The sequence below is a fragment of the Rattus norvegicus genome, chromosome 3 (genome assembly GCF_036323735.1).
Source record: "Rattus norvegicus strain BN/NHsdMcwi chromosome 3, GRCr8, whole genome shotgun sequence".
Lineage (NCBI taxonomy): Eukaryota > Metazoa > Chordata > Mammalia > Rodentia > Muridae > Rattus > Rattus norvegicus.
Genome location: NC_086021.1, coordinates 108,739,565 through 108,756,147, shown reverse-complemented (window position 1 = coordinate 108,756,147; position 16,583 = coordinate 108,739,565). Strand labels below are relative to the sequence as shown.

General features: G+C 42.4%; 1 protein-coding gene across 2 annotated transcripts in view; it reads left to right on the top strand.

The window, feature by feature from the left end:
- Positions 1 to 16,583, top strand: part of Ldlrad3 (low density lipoprotein receptor class A domain containing 3) — a 241,803-nt gene that overhangs the window by 180,183 nt on the left and 45,037 nt on the right. The window lies entirely within an intron of this gene.

Here is a 16,583-nt window from a genome sequence, read left to right as displayed (position 1 = left end):
CAAGATATCAATGAATTGCAGGTAGGCGCCTTTTAAGTCTCCTTTCCGTCCAGTTTCTTCCTTTCCTATCCCTGTACAGACTTGACCATTTCCTCAAGTACTGATAGTGGCTTCCTAAAAGAGTGGTTTATGTATGGTGACTGGGCTTCAAGTAGGTTTTTTTTTCTTTAAAAAGAAGATGAAAGAAAGAAAGAGAAGAGGAGCTAGTTCATCAAGCAAACGCCCTGCTCTGCAGCCTGCCAACTTCGGTTCAATCACCAGGGTCCATGTGAGGGGGAAAGGAGAGAACCGAATCCACAAAATTTGCTAAAAAAATACTTTCTATTTGGTGCCTGAATTGACAAGGGATGGTGTTTGCAGTACAAATCAGTGTGCATATATTAAGATGGCCGATGGCTAAGAGGGAAGGCTTGGGGTACTGGGCGAGACATGTGGACTGCACACACAGCTCTTTCAGTTTGCTGGGTCAGTAATGGCTACACACCTCGCTGCCCTGCCCTGGTCTTGCTTCAGTGGCTTACAGAAATGACACAGGGAGCTTCTGGGAGAAGAGAGGCATTGGTGATGGGATTGGATTAAGACATTGCTTCTGCAACTACCCCTGGTGAGACTTTGGGTTACTTCCTAGTTGACATTGTGACTGAATCTGTGGATATCAGCAAATATCTATCTTGGAGCTTCGGCTCAGCTTTCAAAAGAGATTAAAATTGTGAAGATGCCTTATGTGAGTACATAGGCCTTAGGGCAGCTGCCCATCAGGAATGACCTCCACCTCCCCCCCTGCTCCCCCCTACTCCCCCTCCTCTTCCTCTTCCTCCTCTTCATCTTCTTCTTCCTGCTGCTGCTGCTGCAATGTAGTTAGACCCACTCAAGAGTCACTTTGTTTAAACTTGAATGAGTCAGCCACTTGGAGAGCACACCAATAAACTCATTGCTCAGATGAAATTGTTCCTCTATCCCTGCACCTTACATCTGTCCTTAAATTGCTCCTCATTTCCAGAAACAGATGGCCTACTTCAAAAATTTTTGCTTGAATGGAAAAACCAATCTAGAGTTGATAGATTTCAAGTGCACTGACTTGTCGTGGAAACAAGATGCTGTTGTTGGGGCTGACCACTGGCAAGGAGTAGTGTCCAGTCTGGTCCCCAACTATCTATTCATCCACCTGTTTTCGGCACTGTACACCAGATCCCTTCCAAGTAATAGCAGCCAGAGAATGACTATGTGAGACTCTTCCCAGAAGCGAGTGGTTAAGCTGACAGGCTGGCTCCTTTAATTTCCTAAGCACAGCATTTAGAACAGAGCTAGGCGCTTTGTAAGAAAGCAGCCAGATTCCCCAACATCCCAGATCTGGATGCAGTGTTAGAAAATTCAGTGTTACAAATGTGCTTCACCTTAAATTAGCCAGGGTTCAATTTTTATTGTTTGTGGAAAAGGACATCTCTTTAAAACCTTATGCAACTGGCTTGCTTTTCAGAAACACAATAAAGTCTTGCTTCCATTATGAAGGTATGCACTCTGATTACAGGAGGTTTCAAGAGTATATAGGGGGGCACGGGGGGGTAAACCTGTGTTTCCTGCTTCCTGAAGTAAACATTACAGCAATTGGCGTTCTTCCTTCCACCTTCTCTCTGTGCTAAGGTAATGGAGTCTCTTGGCCCTTCCAATTAGGATATTTATTGCTTTGCATCCTGTCTTCTCCCTCTTCGGTGTCTCTCCATTCTGTAAATTCGTGTTTGTCCTTAATGGCTATGTGATGTTCTTTCAGATGGGTCCACCTTAGTTCCGTTTACTCACATAAGTGCTAGTGGACACTTGGGTTTTGCCAGTATGCTGTTATTCACAGGGCTCTAACAGTCTCTCTTTTCCTATGTGTATTTGGTGCGTGTACGTGTGCTTGTGTGTGCAGGTGTGTGTGGTTCGCATCGGTGCCTCAGTTTCTTTCTGCCCTGGTGAGGCAGGATCTCTGACTTGAATCTAGAGGTCTCTAACTCAGCTAGTCTAGTTGCCTAGCTTGCTCTGGAAATGTCTTGTCTCTGCCTCCCCTGTGCTGGGATTACATGCAGGCTGACACACTCACTTGGCATTTATGTGGGTGCTACACACATCCCCAGCAAGTGGTTTACCCCCCCGAGCCATCTTGCTAGCCCCTATAACAGGCTTTATAGCTTTTTAAAATTTTCTATTTTGGATTACTTCTTTAAGTCAGTCATTCCTAGAGTTTATACCAGCCCCAAACACACTTAAGGACTCATTGCATTTTTATTACTAAATTGAACTAGATCTGTTTACACACCCTACAAGCAATTGACCACTTCCCCCTTTTCATATTGTGCCTTTGCCAACATGGGGTGTTACTGCTTAAAATATCCTTCCCGCATTGCCAGGTAAGACAGTGGTATCTTTGTTAAACACTGACGCTTCCCTCAAATGTTGACTGCAGTTTAATTTATTAGGACTCTGCTGTTTTTCATTGTTTATGGAACTTATAACAAAGCGCTCTTGAAACAGGAAGTTCTTGGTTTATATCTTTATAACACACACACACACACACACACGCACACACACACGCACGCACACACACACACACACACACACACACACACACACACACACACACACACACACACAACATAGTTGTTACGTTTCTCATTGCTGGGACCAAATACCTGACAAAAGCAACTTAGGGAGTCAAGAGTTTATTTTGGAACAGTCATTTATGACACGGCATCGGGGAGGGCAGAAGAGAGGTGGTCACCCTATACCAAGGTCAGGAAGGAAGCTGAGAAAGATGGCTAATGGTTCTCAGTTCACTTCCTCCTTTTTATTCAGTCTGGGACCCCAGACATTGTGCCCCCACACCCGGGGTGGGTCTCACCTCCTCCGTTTCCTATCTGGAAGCACACTCATAGACACATCTAGATTTTAAGCCACCCCCATTGATAAAGACGTTGACGATTATGATCAACGTCAAAGGTCCTGGGAGTCTGGCGACTGAAATGGCTTCTCCACGTTCATGGAAGAAATAATAATTGTCTCTATTTTTTGTCTTTCTGACTTCTGACTTAGACAACAGCCATTGGACACCTCCTGCTTGTGATCTTCCAAGTGTGTTTTCCCTTTCCTTTTCTTTGCCTCTCCTTTCTCCTCATCCTTTCTCCCCCTGCTCCCTCTCTGCATCCTGCAGCAACTCAGGTGAAGGTCTGACAGCAGGAAATTAACTGGCTAATCCACATGCGGAGCCCCTGGGTCCTGCCCCTTTCCCTGCCCAACATGATTTATGGTTGTTTGGCATAGGGTCAAAATCTGATTCTGCCAAGTGGAATAGAGGGGGAAATATTTGATTTCTTTGACACCGTTCATTAAAAATTCATACGTATGGATCTGAAAATGAAACATTTCTTCATGTCAACATGAGTTACAGTGAGAGCCTAGAGCAAGACCTGGCCATTCGAGTGCCACACTGTCACCCAGCAGTGACATCAGCACAGCAATGCCTTTGATGAAACAAGAATGGGGAAGGCCATCTAGATTCCAGATGATGCTGATGAAATTTTTCTTTTCTGTCCTGCGGGATTTTCCTTGTACCCAGAAGCCAGTTGATTAGAACCCACTTTATTCTGTTGTCAAATCTGTATGCAGTCCCAACCATTGGTAAGATGCATGCCAATTGACTAGTAAGCTGCGACTTACATTGAACGTTCCCACTCTCTCTACTTGTTTTCTTAATTTGTTCTTCCTTGACCTGTTCCTTTCAAGTCGTCCGATTTTCACAGTGTCTCAACTCCAGGCCTTTCATTATAAACACCATCACTGCTTGGAAACATGATTATCCAGCCCAGTGCTTCTCAAACTGTAATGCACACATAAATTGTCTGAATCTGTTAAAACGAAGGTTCTGATTCAGCAAGTCCAGGAGGGGTTTGGAGAGGCTGCATCTCTGCCAGACTCCCAGGAGACACCACTGCATGATCTAGGCAACAGGCTTTGAAGATCAAGACTCTGATATCTACCATGTCTATGCTGGTCTGAAAGCCATGCCCACCTAGGATAGGTGAATAGCATATGACCTTATTTGTGAATAAAGATCTTTGTAGATGTCGTGAAGTTGAGTATATAGTCAGTTATCCAAGGAACCATCAATAAGAGATTCATTCATTCACTCATTGATTCATTCATTCACATCATGGAATTGACTCATACTAGTTCCAACAGGCCAGAAATTCAAGGACTCATGTCATGAGTCAAAAAACAGGATTACTTTTCCATGCAAGAACCTGGGTCATTTCTTCACATGCCTTTAATTGATTGGCGGTCCAGCTACATTATCTGCCTCATCCAGGCTACCAATTCAGAGAGTATTCAGGTTGAACGTAAGGAGGAGCACCGCAGATTGACCAAGTTACAGAAAATTAACCTCCCCAGTGAGGTCCTAGTATGTCCATGTGGGCCCTAACTCCATCATGGCTGTAGCAGATGAAAACAAATGTGGATAAGAAGACAAAGACACAGGAAGTCAGAAAAAGAGTGAATTTGGACTCTTGGCTTTGAGAACTATGAACAAATATATTACTGTTGTTTAAGCTACATTCAACTGTTTGTGGCATCTGTGTGTGTGTGTGTGCACGCGTGTGCGCATGCACAGGCATGTGTGTGTGCACAGATGAACATACAGGTATATGCTTATGGATGCCAGAGAACATCTCAGGTATCATTACATGGGCACTGGTTTGGGGGATGGGGAGTCTCTCACTGGGCTGTGGCTCACTGATTTAGCTTGGCTGTGTGGCTGGAGGTCCTTCTTTCTCTGCCTCTCCAGTGCTGGGTAGTTTGCCTCACCGTGCCAGGCTGTTCTCCACAGGTTCTGGGACTTGAATCCCAGGCCATGTGCTTGCACAGCAAGCACTTTACTGACTAAGCTATCTCCTCAGGCCATGTTTGCTACTTTGTCACAGAAAATAAATTAACATAGCACTGTAGTTAGTAGGCAACGAGGAAACGTCAGAACATCACTCTAAAGCCACCATGCTTGACTTTCCTTGGGTCTGCTACCTTGAAAGATGGGCCCAGAGTATGGGAAGTCAGTAGTCCAAATGTGTCACTGTTAAAAAGCAGCTCTGAGCTACTGTGGCTGCAAATGAATCGGTCACTCCCTTGCTTCTTTTTCCTACATTCTCATGTTAGCCTGGGAGGGCTCATCTGTCTCCTTTCCTATCATCTCTCACTTTGCCTTCAGGTTGCAGGGCAAGTCTAGTGACAGATGAGGAGGAGTTAAATTTGCTTTTCTTTGAACAAACTACACTAATTAAAATGTGCCCCACTGGGAGTGTCATTTGCTATAAGTAATGCATATTTCATTAACATTTGCTTTAAAAACCAACACGATCATAAAGTTGCAATTGCTCTAGCTTAAGTGCTGGCCGGATTTAATATGCATGCTATATGCTGCCAGCCTAGTGAGGAACTTGAGCAGGCAATTTTTGGTGCCCGGCTGATGTGTGTTTTTAGCAGGGGCGAATCAATACCGGGTGAGGGTTAGACTAACAACGTGGGCTGTCAAGAACAGGAGAAATAATTAAAGTTATGATATTAGCAAAGCAACGTGATTGTAGGGGGAGTGAATAGATGATTTTATTATGTTCCTCCCCCACCTCCTGCTGCCTCGGGCATATTTGTTGGCATTTTCAGAAGGAGGCAGAATCGGGAGGTATGTTTCTGCTAGAGAATGTTTAAGTAAATGTCAGTTGTGATCAATGGAGTCTCCACAAGGAAAGCAAAGCTGTAAATGTCACTCATTTTGCTTTTCAGTTACAGTTATAAGTTTGGGGGAGGGGGATGCACACATATACATGCACCTGAAACCTGTGACCATCAGCTTTAGTCACGAACACCAACCCAAGTTACTGATGAGGAGAAAAAATAGCCTTGCAGAAGCTGAGCCCCTCTTAAGAGGCATGTCATGGGGAAGTCAAATTGCCCATAACTGTAGCCCTTTTCAACTGTAGGAGTCCTAAAATTAAGGTGGTTCCCAAGCCTCTGGAGGTGGATGTCACACAGCACCTCAGCCATGCTTTCTTTGAGCTTGCAAAGGACACACTTGGGAAAGGACTTTGACATCTGGGTCGAAGTGTGGTGGAGCAGAGGAACAGTCACATAGCACAGAACCACAAGTAGTTCATCACTGTGGCTTCAGTGTGGACATGAAATGCCCTCCACAAACTTACATCAGGATTTGTGAGGAGAGATTGGATCATACAGGCCCTGACCTCACCCATGGCTTAACCTACAGGGATTCCCAGCTCATCAGACTTTTAGAAGAGGATAGATAATTTGGGACAGTGGTTTTCAGTTTGCCTCATACAGTGACACTTTAGTACACTTCCTCATGTTGTGACCCTCAACCATGAAATTATTACTACTTCAAGACATAATTTTGTTATTGTTATAAGTTATAATAAAAACATAAGATATGTAGGATATCTGGTCCGCAGCCCACAGGTTGAAAACCACTTCTTTAGGAGGTTGGGGCCTAAGTGAGGGAAAAGTCATTGGGCATTTCTTTATCCATGACACCATCCTGTTTCTTTCTGCTTCTCAGCTGCCGTTGGCTGAGTGGACCTTCAGATTTTCACACTTCTGTTCCATCTCTCCAAGGCCCTGAAACAACAGAGCAGACTGAACAGTGACCAAAACCAGGATCCACATGAACACTTTGATTTTTTTAAAAGATTTTTTATTGCATATTTTATGTATTTATATTTCAAATGTTATCCCCTTTACCACTTTCCCCCTCTTCCATCCCCCTCCCCCTGCTTCTATGGGGAGACTCCCCCTCCCATCCACCCACTCACACCTCAACAACCTGACATTCTCCTACATTGAGGAAAAGAACCTTCACAGGACCAAGGGCATCTCCTATTGATGCCAGACAATGCCATTCTCTGCTACATATGCAGAGATCCCTCCCTGTATACTCTTTGGTTGGTGGTTTTGTTCCCTGGTAGCTCTGGGGGGAGGGGTCTGGTTTGTTGATATTGTTGTTCTTCCTATGTGGTTGCAAATCCCTTCAGCTCCTTCAGTCCTTTCCCTAACTCCTCCATTGGGGTCTCCATGGTAGCTGCAAGTATCATCATCTGTATCAATAAGGTTCTACCAGAGCCTCTCAGGAGACATCAATATCAGGCTCCTGTCAGCAAGTACTTCTTGGCACCAGCAATAGTAACTGAGTTGGGTGGCTGCATATGGGATGGATCTCCAAATGGGGAAGTCTCCAGATGGCCTTTCCTTTAGTCAATATTCCACTCTTTGTCTCTGTATTTCCTCCTGTGAGTATTTTGTTCCCCATTCTAAGAAGGACTAAAGCATCCACATTTTGGTCTTCCTTCTTGACCTTCATATGGTCTGTGAATTGTATCTTGGGTATTCTGATCTTTTGGGCTAATATCCACTTACCAGAAAGCACATAACATGTTCTTTTTTGACTGGGTTACCTCACTCAGGATAATACTTTCTAGTACCATCCATTTGCCTATGAATTTCATGAAGTCATTCTTTTTTATAGCTGAGTGTGAGATAGGTCCATTGTGTAGATGTACCACAATTTCTGAATCCATTCCTCTGTTGAAAGACATCTGGGTTCTTTCCAGCTTCTGGCTATTATAAATAAGGCTGCTATGAACATAGTGGTGCATGTGTCCTTGTTTTATGTCGGAACATCTTTTGGGTATATGCCCAGGAGTGGTATAACTGGGTTCTTAGGTATTACTATGTCCAATTTTCTGAGGAACTGCCAGACTGATTTCCAGAGTGGTTATACTAGCTTGCAATCCCACCAACAATAGAGGAGTGTTCCTCTTTCTCCACATCCTCACCAGCATGTGCTGTCACCTGAGTTTTTGATCTTGGCTATTCTGATTCAGGGTGGCATCTCAGGGCTATTTTGATTTGCATTTCCCTGATGACTAAGGATGTTGAACTTTTTTTTTTTTAGGTGCTTCTCAGCCATTCCACATTCCTCAGTTGAGAATTCTTTGTTTAGCTCTGTACACCATTTTTAATAGGATTATTTGATTCTCTGGAATCTAACTTCTTGAGTTCTTTGTATATATTGGATATTAGTCCTTTGTATATATTGGATATCAGATATAGGATTCATAAAGATCCTTTCTCAATATGTTGGTTGCCCTTTTTACCTAATGACAGTGTTCTTTGTCTTACAGAAGCTTTGCAATTTTCTGAGGTTCCATTTGTCAATTCTTGCTCTTAGAGTATAAGGCATTGGTATTCTATTCAGGAAATTTCCCCTGTGCCTATGTGTTCCAGGCTCTTCCCCACTTTCTCTTCTATTAGTTACAGTGTATGTGGTTTTATGTGGAGGCCCTTCACCCACTTAGACTTGAGTTTTGAACAAGGAGATAAGAATGGATTGATTTGCATTCTTCTACATGCTGACCTCCAGTTGAACCAGCACCATTTGTTGAAAATGCTGATTTCCACCCCCTACTGGATGGTTTTAGCTCCTTTGTCAAAGATCAAGTGACCATAGATGTATGGGTTCATTTCTGGGTCTTCAATTCTATTCCATTGATCTACCTGCCTGTCTCTGTACCAATACTGTGCAGTTTTTATCACTATTGCTCTGTAATGTAGCTTGAGATAGGGATGGTGATTCCCCCAGAAGCTCTTTTAGTTTTTGCTATCCTGTGTTTTTTTGTTACTGATATGAATTTGCAAATTGCTCTTTCTAAATCTATAAAGAATTGAGTTGGAATTTTGATGGGAACTGCATTGAATCTGTAAACTGTTTTCAGCAAGATTGCCATATTTACTGTATTAATCCTGCCAATCAATGAACAAGAGAGATCTTTCCATCTTCTGAGATCTTCTTTGATTTCTTTCTTCAGAGACTTGAAGTTCTTGTCATACAGACCTTTCATTTGCTTGGTTAGAGTAACACCAAGGTATTTTATATTGTTTGTAACTATTGTAAAGGGTGTCATTTCTCTAATTTCATTCTCATCCCATTTATCTTTGAGTGGAGGAAGGCTACTGATTTGTTTGAGGTTTTTTTTTTTTTTTTTTTTTTTTTTTGGTTCTTTTTTTTTGGAGCTAGGGACTGAACCCAGGGCCTTGCGCTTCCTAGGTAAGCGCTCTACCACTGAGCTAAATCCCCAGCCCCTGTTTGAGGTATTTTTATATCCAGCCATTTTGCTGAAGTTGTTTATCAGATGTAGGAGTTCTCTGGTGGAATTTTTGGGGTCACTTAAGTATACTATCATATCTGCAAATAGTGGTATTTTGACTTTTTGCTTTCCAACTTGTATTCCTTTGATCTCTTTTTGTTGTCTAATTGCTCTGACTAGGACTTCAGGTATTATCTTGAATAGGTAGAGAGAGAGTAGGCAGCCTTGTCTAATCTCTGATTTCCTTCAAGTTTCTCTCCATTTAGTTTGATTTTGGCTGCTGGTTTGCTGTACATTACTTTTACTATGTGTTTTTATATGAGCCTTGAATTCCTTATCTTTCCAAGAGTTTTACCATGAAGGTGTGTTGAATTTTGTCAAATGCTTTCTCATTTTGAGGTGTTCTTGGATTTGGTTTGTGAGAATTTTATTGAGTATTTTGCATCAATATTCATAAGGGAAATCGGTCTGAAGTTCTCTTCCTTTGTTGGGTCTTTGTGTGGTTTAGGTATAAGTGTAATTGTGGCTTCATAGAATGTATTGGGTAGTGTTCCTTCTATTTCTATTTTGTGGAATAGTTTGAAGATTATTAATATTACATTTTCTATGAAGGTGTGATAGAATTCTCCACTAAACCCATCTGATCCTGGGCTCTTTTTGGTTGGGAGACTTTTAATGACTACTTCTATTTCTTTAGGGGTTATGGGACAGTTTAGATGGTTTATTTGTTCCTGATTTAACTTTGGTACCTGGTATCTATCTAGAAAATTGTCCATTTCATCCAGATTTTCCAGTTTTGTTGAATATAGGCTTTTGTAATAGGTTCTGATGGTTTTTTTTTTTTTTTTGCTTTCCTCGGTTTCTATTGTTATGCCTCCCTTGTCATTTCTGATTTTGTTTATTTGGATACTCTCTCTGTACCCTCTGACTGTCGGGCTAAGGTTTTATCTATCCTGTTGATTTTCTCAAAGAACCAGCTCCTTGTTTTGTCGATTCTTTGTATAGTTCTTTTTGTGTCAACTTGGTTGATTTCAGCCTTCGATTGATTATTTCCTGATGTCTATTGCTCTTGGGTGTATTTGCTTCTTTTTGTTCTAGAGCGTTTAGGTGTGCTGTCAAGCTGCTAATGTATGTTCTCTCCAGTTTCTTTTTGTAGGCACTCGGAACTATGAGTTTTCCTCTTAGCACTGCTTTCATTGTGTCCCATAAGTTTGGGTATGCTGTGCCTTCATTTTCATTAAATTCTAAAAAGTCTTTAATTTCTTTCTTTATTTCTTCCTTGACCAGGTTATCATTGAGTAGAGTGTTGTTCAGTTTCCATGTGTGTGTGGGCTTTCTGTTGTCTTTGTTGTTACAGAAGACCAGCCTTAGTCAATGGTGATCTGATAGGATGCATGGGAGTATCAGATTTCAGTCTTCGTGTATCTGTTGAGGCCTGTTTTGTAACCGATTATGTGGTGAATTTTGGAGAAGCTACCTTAGGTGCTGAGAAGAAAGTATATTCTTTTGTTTTAGGATGAAATGTTCAATAGATGTCTGTTAAATTCATTTGGTTCATAGCTTCTGTTAGTTTCACTGTGCCTCTGTTTAGTTTCTGTTTCCATGATCTGTCCATTGATGAGAGTGGGGTGTTGGAGTCTCCCTATTAATGTATGAGGTACATTGTATGCTTTGAGCTTTAGTAAGTTTTTTTTTATGAATGTGGGTGCCCTTGCATATGGATCATAGATGTTCAGAATTGATAGTTCATCTTTGTAGATTTTCCCTTTGATAAGTATGAAGTGTTCTTCCTTATCTTTTTTTTTGTTGTTGTTGTTAACTTTTGGTTGAAAGTTGATTTTATTCGATATTAGAATGGCTACTCCAGCTTGTCTTTTGGGACCATTTGCTTCGAAAATTGTTTTCCAGCCTTTTACTCTGAGGTAGTGTCTTCCATTGTCATTGAGGTGCATTTCCTGTATGCAGCAAATTCTGGGTCTTGTTTACGTATCCAGTCTTTTAGTCTATGTCTATTTTATTAGAGAATTGAGTCCATTGATGTTAAGAGATATAAGGAATAGTAATTGTTGCTTCCTGTTATTTTTGTTGTTAGAGGTGGAGTTATGTTTGTGTCGCTATCTTCTTTTGGGTTTGTTGAAAGAAGATTACTTTCTTGCTTTTTCTAGGGTATAGTTTCCCTCCTTGTGTTGGAGTTTTCCATTTATTATCCTCCATAGAGCTGGATTTGTGGAAAGATAGTGTGTAAATTTGATTTTGTCATGGAATATCTTGGTTTCTCCATCAATGGTAATTGAGAATTTGGATATAGTATCCTGGGCTGGCATTTGTGTTCTCTTAGAGTCTGTATGATATCTGCCGAGGATCTTCTGACTTTTATACTCTCTGGTGAGAGGTCTGGTGTAATTCTTATAGGTCTGCCTGTATATATTACTTGACCTTTTTTCCTTATTACTTTTAATATTCTTTCTTTGTTTTTTTGTATTTGGTGTTTTGACTATTATGGGATAGGAGGAATTTCTTTTCTCATCCAATCTATTTGTATTTCTGTAGGCTTCTTGTTTGTTCATGGGCATTTCTTTTTTAGGTTAGGGAAGTTTTCTTCTATAATTTTGTTGAAGATAATCACTGACCCTTTAAGTTGGGAATGTTTGCTCTCTTCTATACTTATTATCTTTACATTTGATCTTATCATTGTGCCCTGGGTTTCCTAGATGTTATGGGTTAGGAGCTTTTTGCATTTTGCTTTTTTTTTATTATTGTGTCAATGTTTTCTATGGTATCTTCTGCCACTGAAATTCTCTGTTCTATTTCTTGCATTCTGTTGGTGACGCTTGCATCTATGACTCCTCATCTCTTTCTTAGGTTTTCTATCTCTAGGGTTGTCTTTCTTTGTGATTTTTTTATTCTTTTTGTTTCCATTTTTAGATCCTGGATGGTTTTGTTCAATTCCTTCACCTGTTTGTGTTTTCCTGTAATTCTTTAAGGGATTTTTGTGTTTCCTCTTTAAGGGTTTCTACTTGTTTACCTGTGTTGTCCTATATTTCCTTAAGGGAGTTATTTATGTCCTTTTTAAGTCCTCTATTATCATCATGAGATGTGATTTTAAATCCAAATCTTGCTTTTCCAATTATTGGAGTATCCAGGACTTGCTGTGGTGGGAGAACTGGGTTCTGATGATGCCAAGTAGCCTTGGTTTCTGTTGCTTAGGTTCTTGTGCTTGATTCTCACCATCTGGTTATCTCTGATGTTAGTTGGTCTTGCTGTCTCTGACTGGAGCTTGTCCCTCCTGTGGGCCTGTGAACCTATGATCTTAGGAATGAGAGCACTCCTGGGAGACCAGCTCTCTTTGGTCAAGAATTGGGTATGGAGCGTCATAGGATATCCTTAGCTCCAGGGTGCAGATAGAGACAGAACAATTTGTTCCTTTAAATCGACTTTCTCAGCATTTTTGACATGGAATTTTTATTTGTTGGTACCGTTTATTCAGTAGATGTTCACTGTGTGTCTGCTCCATGGCAGACAGTTCTAAAGACACACAGCAGTGGGTGAGGTGCATAGGACTCTCCATCTTCCATGAATTTTAATGATTAGACTGGTTATACCTAGAGAAGAGGAAATATGGGGGAGGAGAGCGGACATTTTAGGGTTCAAAACGAGAAGGAATGGGAAGTAATGTGAGCTGTGGACTGACAGACAAGAAGGAATTCTGGCTTCAGTTCTGGATGAGCTGAGATGGAACGAGCAGACCTGTGATGTGACCTTGGGTTGTGGCAGGTGCTCCTGCTGCAGGGCTGGGACTAGGACAGAGGAGGAACCAGTGGAGGGGTGACCTCCTGCTGCAGGGCTGGGACTAGGACAGTGGAGGAACCAGTGGAGGGGTGACCTCCTGCTGCAGGGCTGGGAATAGGACAGTGGAGGAACCAGTGGAGGGGTGACCTCCTGCTGCAGGGCTGGGAATAGGACAGTGGAGGAACCAGTGGAGGGGTGACCTCCTGCTGCAGGGCTGGGAATAGGACAGTGGAGGAACCAGTGGAGGGGTGACCTCCTGCTGCAGGGCTGGGACTAGGACAGTGGAGGAACCAGTGGAGGGGTGACCTCCTGCTGCAGGGCTGGGAATAGGACAGTGGAGGAACCAGTGGAGGGGTGACCTCCTGCTGCAGGGCTGGGAATAGGACAGTGGAGGAACCAGTGGAGGGGTGACCACTCTTAAAGGAATCCAGAGTGGTACGCAGGGCAGGGTGGAGAGAGATGTGGCGAGAAGTGGTTGTCAGTGAGGATTGCTTGTGGAATTGCTGAGACATGTCAGGAATGATGGCATGGTTTCTGGACTGAAAAGGGAAAAGCGCCAAAGTGTCGGCAACTCAGCCAGGATATGTTGTCTCTTGAAATGCCACATGGCCTTGGAGAGCTGATGTCCAGGACGGATTGACAACACTCACTCCAACTTGTAGTTCATCATTAGCTCTTTTTAGTGAGTTCAAGACCCCTCTGTTACCAATGATTTGGGCTTGCTGTCTGAGCTGGGTGTTTTCAGGTTCATGGGATTTTATTCAGGAGTGAAGTAAAAGGTCACACTGATTGTAGAGTAGCCAAGAAACTTTGTTTAAAGCAGAGCAAGAGAAAAGATGGGAATACACTGCAGGAGAGCAGCAGACACATGAGTGGAGATAGTCAAGTTACTGTTCTGGTGGGGAGAGAGGATGGTTTCCTTTTCTGGGATTGGAGGGACAGAAGAATTTGTTTACTAAGGGGCATAGTAAGGGTGGTTCTTTGTTCGATTGACAGATTGTATATTGTGTATATTTTTTCCATAATATATCTGATTTAAACCTTGTGCTGCCCAATTATGCATGGGCATAAGATGGTAAATACAGGATTTTGCCTAAAAGCTCCTTTGAGGATAAAATTTTGCCATATTGTACATGGCATCTACAACCAATTCAGGCCAGATCTTCCTTTACCCCTGCCTGGTACCCAGACATAACTGGGAATGTATGTGAATAGAGTCTGTGTAAGTTTGAAACTCCTCAGGAAAACAGATTCCACTTTTCAGAAAGGAGTTTTTGTGCCGAGCCAGATGCAGGTGGGGCCCGTGGTTGGCAGGCACATTGTTTGCAGAGGGATGTGTGCAGCTTGACACAGGTGAGCGCCCACAGTTGCTAGGCACATTGTTTGCAGATGTTACACGTGCATACTACATAGCAGTGAAGGTTCTAGGCCGCCAAGTGCATCATTAGAAGATGAGGTTATTCATGACCCCATCCAAGCAGAGCCCTATATTGATAAGCTACTCCCTGTGCTTGCCCAGGTCACCTCCAAACTAAATCTTCCAATAAAACATATCCACTTCTAGTGTCTCCTAAAAATCTATGGTTCGTTTACTTAAAAAATAACTAGGTTTTAACTATTAAAGTAATGAATACCCATGACTAAAGTATTCTGGGAATTCTAGGACCAAAATGAATAAAGATGTCTTCCTGCCTTCAGGCTGTCCTGGGGTTATCAGTTTTAAAATTGGGTTCGGGGTTTCCTCAGCCACCAGCTTTTCGTGTGTAATATGTCGTGCTGGGCTCTGCATGATGAAGTGCTGGATAAGCATCGCCTCACAGTAATCGGCTCATGGACCTCTGAGATATAGGTAACCTATTTCTCCACAGTTTGCAAATGAGTAAATGAAATGAAGGAAAATGTCCCAGCAGGCCTGAGGTGGAGAGGCACACACTCAACACACTCACTAGACTTTGGACTCCACTGTCTGAGGAGCCCATACTCTAGGCTTCATGAGGAAATCTTAGGAAGATTCTGGCATGTTCTTTGTGAGCTGTTTTCTGAAGAGCAACCTAAATTAAACGAAAGTGGACTAATTAAATATGGCCTTCCTGAATAGACTGCCATATTTTTAATTACAGCTTTCTTTCTCTCTGGAGAAGGTAGCTGAATATTGTTTTGGAAAGTTGCTCAATTATTAATGGATGGATAACACTCAGAAAATGTAAAGTGTCATTAAATTGATAATAAGAATGCCTTGTTGGGGGTGGGGACCAATTGTAATACAAACACAAGCACACCCCACACACACATACACACACAGAGAGGGGGAGAGAGAGAGAGAGAGAGAGAGAGAGAGAGAGAGAGAGAGAGAGAGAGAATGCTCACACGTCCTTAGTTCAGAGAATGCCCTAACATCAGGAACTTACGCTGACTGTCAGCCTGACTGAGCTTCCCTTATAGGAAACATAGTTCCTTAGCACAATTCCCTCTCTTCCTGATCTGGCCTTACCACTAGTCCAGACTGCATGTAACAAAAGGAAGAGCCTTCTGCATTGGGACAGTAGAAGCAGCTGGGCACAAACTGTTGCCTGTGAGAACCAGGGAAGAGAAATTGATCAGCTCTATATGGAAGGTGGTTTGAGGAGACTTTATCAGGGAGTGAAGAGTGAGGTGATCCTTTAAAGATTCACTACTCAGACTCAAGGTTGCACTCACGCTCACATACGCCTACCTGCATGTAACATCTGGCAAAAGGAAGTAGATCAACATTGGTAGTAGCACAGTGGCTTAGAGTCCTCAGAATTTGATCCTGTGTGCTCAGGAAAAATTTTAGCATCAAGATTTTCTTCCCTATTCATACTCACCTCAATCTGGTCCGCCTCAACAAGACAGGGAGCAAGCTCCCCCTTGGGCAGTGTTGCCAGCTTCCTGGAATAGTTATCCTCCTGAAAGACTGGCTCCACTCAGCTTCCAAAGTTGCATAAGCTTCTGTCCACTCACCTCATGGACCTGCCTTAGCTCCCTGCTGAAGCACCTGCAGACCTTGTGTCACATGACACCACGCTGCAAGCAAGCCTTACTATTAATAGCCTTGTGTGTCTTCCCCTTTATCTACCATGTTCTGCATCCCTGGGAAGACACTTTTAGAATGACCACCACTTAGTCATGACAGCCTTTAGGTTTTGTTTGCAATTAAGGAAAACTGACATTATTAAACACTAAGCAAAGAGCCAGGCTAAGACAATTGTCATGAGGCTGCTGCTTTTAAAGAAGCAACAGAAATTTGGAGGGATAGAAAACAGGTTTGGTGGGATTGCAAACTGATACAACCACTCTGGAAATCAGTCTGGAGGTTTCTCAGAAAATGTGACATAGTACTACCTGAGGATCCAGCTATACCACTCCAAAAGATGCTCCAACATATAACAAGGACAAAGGCTCCACTATGTTCATGGCAGCCTTATTTATAATTGCCAAAAGCTGGAAAGAACCCAGATGCCCTTCAACAGAGGAATGGATACAGAAAATGTGGTACATCTACACAATGGAGTACTACTCATCTACCAAAAACAATGACTTCATGAAATTCATAGGCAAATGGAATGAGCTAGAAAATATCATCCTGAGTGA